At 38.6% G+C, this 7860-nt stretch overlaps 1 pseudogene; it reads left to right on the top strand.

Annotated features, from left to right (window-relative positions):
- Positions 1–937: 937 nt before the first annotated feature.
- LOC113286873 lies at positions 938–7615 on the top strand (annotated as a pseudogene).
- The last annotated feature ends 245 nt before the right edge of the window (positions 7616–7860 follow it).

Here is a 7860-nt window from a genome sequence, read left to right as displayed (position 1 = left end):
TAAATCCAACAACATGCTTTCACTCAACCTTATCTCCTTGATGATTTGGTATCATCCTCGAAATCTCTAGTGCCTTAATTTATCAATTGTTTTTAGTATCATCCTCAAGATTTGTTTAGGGAGAAGATAAATCAATGGTTGTTTAAGTAAGTGTTTATAAGTAACGTCTATGATTGAAAGTTAGAAATTCATATCTAACGGTCTTAATCTGTGGACATCATTATTATCTCATTGATTTCTCATAATAAATATTTTACTAATCTCTCATGATAAATGTCTTATTAATTATCTAAATGAATATATATACTCTCACTCAATAGATAATAACTATGTTAATAATTACATCAATAAATATTATGGGTAATCAGGGTGATGTTTGTGAGTGGCGGTGCATGGATCCCGTGGTGGCAATGTTGCTAGTGAAAAAGATAGTTGCAATGGGTGGTTCTGGTGGTGGTATCACAATTAGTCAATATAGTAATGTGCAATGTTTATTCGATATCGTCACTACACAAATAACATTATATGTTACAAGTTGTGCTTGATTTTTTAGGCGTTAAAATTAGCTCGGTCAAATACAAAAAAAAATAAATAATAATCTAAATATATGAAGAACAATTGTCACTTTAAATAGTAACAACAAATAAATAACACAGGTCAAAAAAAAAGAAATTCACTTATTTTCGTGGCCGTACCGTTACGGCACACGCCAAGTTCTAGTCGGACATGTAAATCATGTCGTGCAACATAGATTAAAACGCCATCGATTAAGACTCTATGATTGGCGATAGCTTCTTGATCGCTCAATAGCATCATAGTGTCAGGGCTAGTCTGTCGGGCCACCTGAAATGAACCGGCCTGGGAGCCCGTCTCTTGTCAGTCTGTTCACCACCTGCCCTTTTCAGTGAGAATCTTTTCCTTTCATTCGCGCACTTTTAATCTTCAGTTTGTTTCCTCTCTCCCTGTTCACCACCACCACCATCGTTTTTTCTTCATTGTAAAACCATCGAAACCTATTCTCGCAATGCCTAAAGTTCATGGATCTGGTACACACTCATACAACTTCAAACGGCAGCGAATCGGTGAATATCCTGCTGAGATTTCAGAACCATCACCGGAGAAAAAACCAGTATTTACTCTTTCAAGTTCCATAACCCTAGACGACATCCAAAGAGATAAGTTAACTAATTGCATCAACTAATTGGTCCAGAACTACTACTACAGATAAAATGAAACCTTATTATCCTGATCTCGTCAAAGAAATTTACGAGTCTGAGCTCTCAGGGAAACAAGGTCATCATAAGACTGTTTTCTTGCACAGAGTTTCGACTTTAGAGGTTTCTAGGTATTTGGAGTATTATCTCTGGCCTAATTTTGATCCTGATTCTGCTAGCTTTGAACATGTTATGAGTATCTATCTACTATTTTGAAACCCTAATTTTCTTTGATTTTTTGAGAAAGTTGATTTTAGTGGAGTTTTATTGAAATTTGTTGTCTGATAATGTAGCTGCTTGGGTTTGTTTCTCTGATAACAAAGATTTGTTCAAAGCGTTTTTGGAAAGAGTTCTCCGGCTTAAAAAACAGGTATGCATGGACCCTGTGTCTTTATACTTGGTTTATTTGTTTCTGTGTGCAATTTAATTGAAAGTGACAGTGGATGTAGCTGAGCTGTTAATTGATTGATTGATTTTTGTATTGGTAGGCAAGAACTTTAAGTATTGCAGAGAATACCAATTACCTTCTTTTCATGATCAATCTCTTTCAGGTATTCTTTTATCCACTACCAATTCTGTCTGTGTGTTTGTGTTACATAGTTTTGTAGAAGAGAATCCAAGACATAGGACCAACTATATTTGTACAAGCTGGGTGCGGGATGACATTTGACCTGAGCACTAGCATACCCTTGCAAAGGCATATGGATCATAACCAATTCATCTTACTCATTACCTTTATTAGCCTTTCATTTTCTTACTTCTGAGGGATTCTTCTGGTTTTCTGTACTTACTGAACACTCTTTTGTTGATGGTAGAGTTTGGAAGATGATATTGTCAGCCAGACAGTATTGAAGCTAGCAAGTCTGCGGGTCTGGAGTTGTTTGTCTCCTGGGCGGTTTCAGGTAGTGTAACTTTTTAATTTCAGTTTAGCGGGGTCAAGTTTATATTCCTGACCTTTCCATTTACCTGACTGGGGTGATTTTAACTTGAAGATGGAGATGTGCCTCAATCCCAATCTAATAAAGAAATGGAAAAAGATGATAAAGAAAGAGTCTAAGGTTGCCGAGAAACGAGGAGAGCCTTTTGACCTGTTAAGCAAGCTCGAAGTAAAATTTGTGAAGAATCTGATTGAGGAATTTCTGGAGGTATGACATTGTAGTTCAACAAGGTCATGTCAATTTATTCATGGGTTATGGGTATATTAATCATGACTATTTTGTAATGTCTTTCAGATACTCGATTCCCAGGTTTTCTCTGATCATGAAGATAGTCAACTTGGTGGCTTGAAGCAAGTTGATAATGGCTGTGTGCTGTACTGTGAAAGATTCATGGAGTTTCTTATGGATTTATTAAGCCAACTACCCACAAGGAGGTATAATTTTGAAACCAATTTTATCATGTTATTTCTTGTTTGTTACCTGATTGGAGATGATATGAATTTACCTAGTCTACCAACCAACTCCTGTACTAATTTTCTTTCAGTTGCAAATATTTTTCTATATTTTTAGATGCAGTGGTCCTTGTCGATCCTTTAATTGTCATTGCCATTTGACCCCTCTTTTGCTGGCATTTAACTCTGATGGCCAATATTCTGATTCATTTTGGTAGTAGGAAGAGAGAGCTATGGAAACCCATCTTCTCGCAAATTGATGAAGGGGAAAATAACAACAACATAGTAGACTAACTCACATGCATGAGCTGAATACTTTTGTTGAAGTCTTTGATACTAATGATTGACCTTTGCTTTTTCTGTTTGGGTTCATAAGGTTAGTCACTCGTGGAGTGCAGTCCTGAATGTGAAGGCTAACTTATGTCTATGCTGTATTAAGAATTCTGTGGTACGCTGTTTGTTTACAATAATTTTCCGTGTTTGCAGGTTTTTGAGGCCTGTTGTCGCTGATGTTGCAGTTGTTCCAAAATGTCATTTAAGTGCTCTTTATAACCACCCAAAATGACGACTTTTTGCACAGTTGGTTGATCTTTTACAGTTGTACGAAGGGTTTGAGATTAATGATCATACTGGGAAGCAGCTATCTGATGACAATGTGCTTGTTGCTCATTACTCTCGCGTTAAAACTTTCCAGTTATTGACATTCGAGAAAGTTCCTAAGGTGTGTTAATCAGTTTTTTGTGCATACGGTGTTTTCTCTCTTTTGGATATGAGTTCCATGCTAGTCATATAGTTCTCTCGTTTGGAATATAATTTACCATTTTATGTTTTGATCATTGTAGTTGAACGAACTTGCATTGTCTGATGTTGGCTCAATGCACAGAAGGTCTGATCTGTCAAAAGAGTTGTCTGTGCTCTCTCCTGAGGAGCTAAAAGACTTGGTTTGCGATAAGGTCTGTGATCTACTTGTTATTTTCCTTTTTCATTTGCATATTGGTTGTCTGTTTATATGGTGGTTGACACTATTATATTTACAGCTTAAGTTGGTGTCCGAGAAAGATTCCTGGACTGAGAGGGTTGATTTTCTTCTTGAAGTCATGGTCTCCTTTCTTGAGAAAAGGCAGTCCCAAAAGGAGGCTATAAATGCACTTCCCTTATACCCAAATGAACAGATAATGTGGGATGAAAGCCTTGTTCCAAGTGTTAATTACTCTGGGGAAGGATGCCAGGCACTCCCAAAGCTTAATCTTCAGTTTCTGACCCTTCATGATTATCTTTTGAGAAACTTCAATCTTTTTCGTCTTGAATCAACATATGAAATTCGAGAAGACATTCAGGAGGCCATTCCGCATCTTCTTGCATACATAAATATTGAGGGAGAAACTGCTTTTCGAGGTTGGTCAAGGATGGGAGTGCCAATCAAGGAATTCAAGATCAAAGAGGTAAAGCAACCGAACATAGGAGAGGTTAAGCCAGCCGCTGTAACTGCAGATGTAACGTTCAGTATTTCTATTCATAATGCTCAAGTCAGGTCAGAATGGAATTCACTTAAAGAGCATGATGTGTTATTTCTACTCTCCATCCGTCCTTCATTTGAACCTCTCAGTTCAGAGGAAGCTGCAAAATTAACTGTACCAGAGAGGCTTGGCCTTCAGTTTGTACGTGGCTGTGAAGTTATTGAGATCCGTGACGAAGAGGGAGGTCTCATGAATGATTTTACTGGGCGAATTAAAAGAGATGAATGGAAACCCCCTAAAGGTGAATTGCGAACTGTTACAGTTGCCTTGGATACAGCACAGTACTTTATGGATGTGAACGACATTGCAGAGAAAGGTGCAGATGATGTTTATGGGAAATTTAATATACTATTAAGGAGAAAACCCAAAGAAAATAACTTCAAAGCAATCCTGGAGTCCATAAGGGACCTTATGAATGAATCTTTGTGTTCTTCCCAACTGGTTGCACAATATATTCTTGGGCTATGGGAACCCTTCTGCGGCACAATGGACAAATATGCCTGATCTTCTTGATACAGTAGACTTCAAAGACACGTTTGTTGATGCGGATCATCTGACAAGAAGTTTTCCAGATTATCAGGTAGTGCTCTTGATCTATTTATCATGGGGATCTCATGAGTTGTATGCATCTCAGTTGTGTCCATTAATATTCAATTGTTTGCAGGGCCCGTGCTAATTTATTTCAGTTACTTTGTAGGTTTGCTTTACAGGTCCAGATGGCACCGGAATTTCAAATCCTGAACCGCCGTTTCGGTTGAAGTTTCCAATGGCTATGAAAAGCAGTTCTCTTGTGCTGCCAGGGACTGCAAAATAAGCTAGAGATGGACCGAATGATGTTCATATGGTGGATGCAGGTTCTGAACTTGAAAAGCTTATTGTCGAGGCATATGTGCCCCCTGATCCAGGTCCATATCCCCAAGATCAGCCTAGAAACAATTCTCTTAAATTTACACCCACCCAGGTACTATTCATTCATTTTTCTACAAATATTTAACTTTGGATGTTTCTTTTATGTGATCCTGCTGAACGTGTAACCTTTAAACAAAATCATCCCCATGGCATACTAATATTAGTTTACTGTGTTGCAGGTTGGAGCCATCATCTCTGGTGTACAGCCAGGCTTAACAATGGTTGTTGGTCCTCCTGGTACTGGAAAGACTGATACAGCTGTACAGATCTTGAATGTTCTATATCATAATTGTCCATCTCAAAGAACGCTGATTATTACTCACTCGAATCAGGCTCTGAATGATCTTTTTGAAAAGATAATGCAGGTATGAGACTACTTAATGACTTCGTATAGAAAATCTTCATGGGAATATGATCTTTTGTTACTGACTTACTGTCCACTCTGGTAGATCAACCATTCTGAAGGTTTTAGAATTTTGATTTTATTCGTTTTTCAAGTGCTGAGTTCGGTATTGCAAACCGAGGCATAGTTTAAATCACCACAATATTACATTTTTCATAGAGTTCTAATAGTATAGCAGAGACCGCCAGTCTCTTTTTTTTTGAGACAAGGCACCATATTTTTCCTGGATGACAAAGATATATTACTGATGTGTACATAGTATATTAAATGGAGAGAAATGGCCTCTGTTAAATGTGGAGCCTTCTTCACATTTACAACATTTTACATTTTAACATTGTTCGTTTTAGTATGGCAGAGGGATGTCCCTGCGAGGTACCTTCTTCGTTTGGGTCAAGGAGAGCAAGAATTAGCAACTGATCTTGATTTTAGTCGGGAAGGCAGAGTAAACGCTATGCTTGTTCGACGATTAGAGCTTCTTGCTGAAGTAGAAAGGCTTGCTAGATCACTTCAACTGCCAGAAGATGTGGGATACACATGTGAAACTGCTGGATACTTTTGGTTGCTTCATGTCTACTCACGGTGGGAACAGTTTTTAGCAGCTTGCGCACAAAATCAAGATAAGCCCACATTTGTCAAAGAGAGGTTTCCATTTGCTGAGTAGTTCTCCAACACAGTTCAACCAGTCTTCTCAGGCCAGTCCTTTGAAAAAGGCATGCATGCAGTAAAAGGATGTTTCCGTCATCTTCAAACAATGTTTCAAGAACTTGAAGAGTGTAGGGCTTTTGAATTGCTCAAGTCTACGGCTGATCGGGCAAATTATCTGATGACTAAAACAAGCAAAGATTGTGGCCATGACCTGCACTACTTCCTTCAGCTAGGATTCAAATATGATAACTTGCTTATAGAAGAAAGCGCACAGATTTTAGAGATTGAGACTTTCATTCCAATGGTACTTCAGAGGCAGGAGGATGGTTATGCACGTCTCAAACGTTGCATATTGATTGGTGTCACCACCAGTTGCCTCCAGTTGTGAAGAATATGGCTTTCCAGAAATACAGCCACATGGGCCAGAGCTTGTTTACAAGATTTGTTCGTCTAGGTATACCGTATATTGAGCTTAACGCACAAGGTAGAGCCAGGCCAAATATAGCCAAGCTGTACAACTGGAGATACAGGGATCTCGGAGACCTGCCAATTGTACGAGAGCAAGCTATTTTCCATACAGCAAATGCGGGATTTGCTTATGACTATCAGCTGGTAGATGTTCCCTGACTATAACGGGAGAGGTGAAAGTGCTCCATCTCCTTGGTTTTACCAAAATGAAGGAGAGTCCGAGTATATAGTAAGTGTGTACATCTACATGCGCTTGCTAGGTTATCCTGCAAGTAAGATTCCCATATTGACAACATACAACGGTCAGAAACTACTTATTCGTGATGTTATCTCTAAATGTTGCTCAGATCCCTTCATTGGTCCACCTAACAAGGTTTGTTCCCGAAACAATCTTGTGCATTTTATGTTCAAATTCTCGCGTTTCTCATTTCTTGTCTTACCTGTTTTCTGGTCTTTGCTTGTTAGTTCTCGTGATCTAACTCATATCGGAACTTATTGTTCATTTTGTCAGGTTACCACGGTTGACAAGTTTCAAGGTCAGCAGAACGACTTCATCTTACTGTCTCTTGTCCGTACTCGCTTTGTTGGGCATCTTCGTGATGTGAGAAGATTGATTGTTGCCATGTCTCGAGCACGGCTAGGTATCTACGTTTTCTGTCGTCGTTCACTGTTTGAACAATGTTATGAACCACAACCCACCTTCAAACTTCTTCTTCAAAGACCTGATCAGCTGGGATTAAACTTCGACGAGACCACTTCAGTTACAGAACGTGATGTTGAAGACACCGGAAGGGCCAGTTTTGTGAGTGGCATTGAAGAAATGGCCAGTATTGTTGATGTAAAAATGCGTCAGGCCTATGAGGCTTACCAGGTCAATCACTCGTGAGGCCAACTAGGTCAATCACTTGTACCAACAGTTCAGTTTTGAGCCTTTTGGTGTAGAATTCAGGGTGATATTGTAGAATCCTAATGGAATGAATGAAGAAGTTGAGTTTGGCCTTTCAAGGGTTTGAGTTTTTCTGTAACTCAATATTCATACATAATGAAATCAGAAACTGAAACTTCAACATGACTTGTGTCCTTGCTCAGTTTCTTGTTTTGCAATTATGTTACAAAAGCTTAACTTGAAAGTGCACAAGTTTAATAAGTTAAGAGTTGCAACAAGATTTCCTATCAGCTTTAACTTTGAGCTTTTGTAGTAACAGGAAAAATCCTCTCAGCTTCCTCTAGAGGGCATAGAGATACATATTTTGCAATAAACCTATCATCTGTCATCTTCAAGCAATTTGTTACAGTAGTTTTACTAGGAACTAA

Source organism: Papaver somniferum, chromosome 6, assembly GCF_003573695.1.
Source record: "Papaver somniferum cultivar HN1 chromosome 6, ASM357369v1, whole genome shotgun sequence".
In the NCBI taxonomy this organism is placed as follows: domain Eukaryota; kingdom Viridiplantae; phylum Streptophyta; class Magnoliopsida; order Ranunculales; family Papaveraceae; genus Papaver; species Papaver somniferum.
Note: the sequence above shows the minus strand (reverse complement) of the source record. Positions and strands in the feature narration are given on the sequence as shown.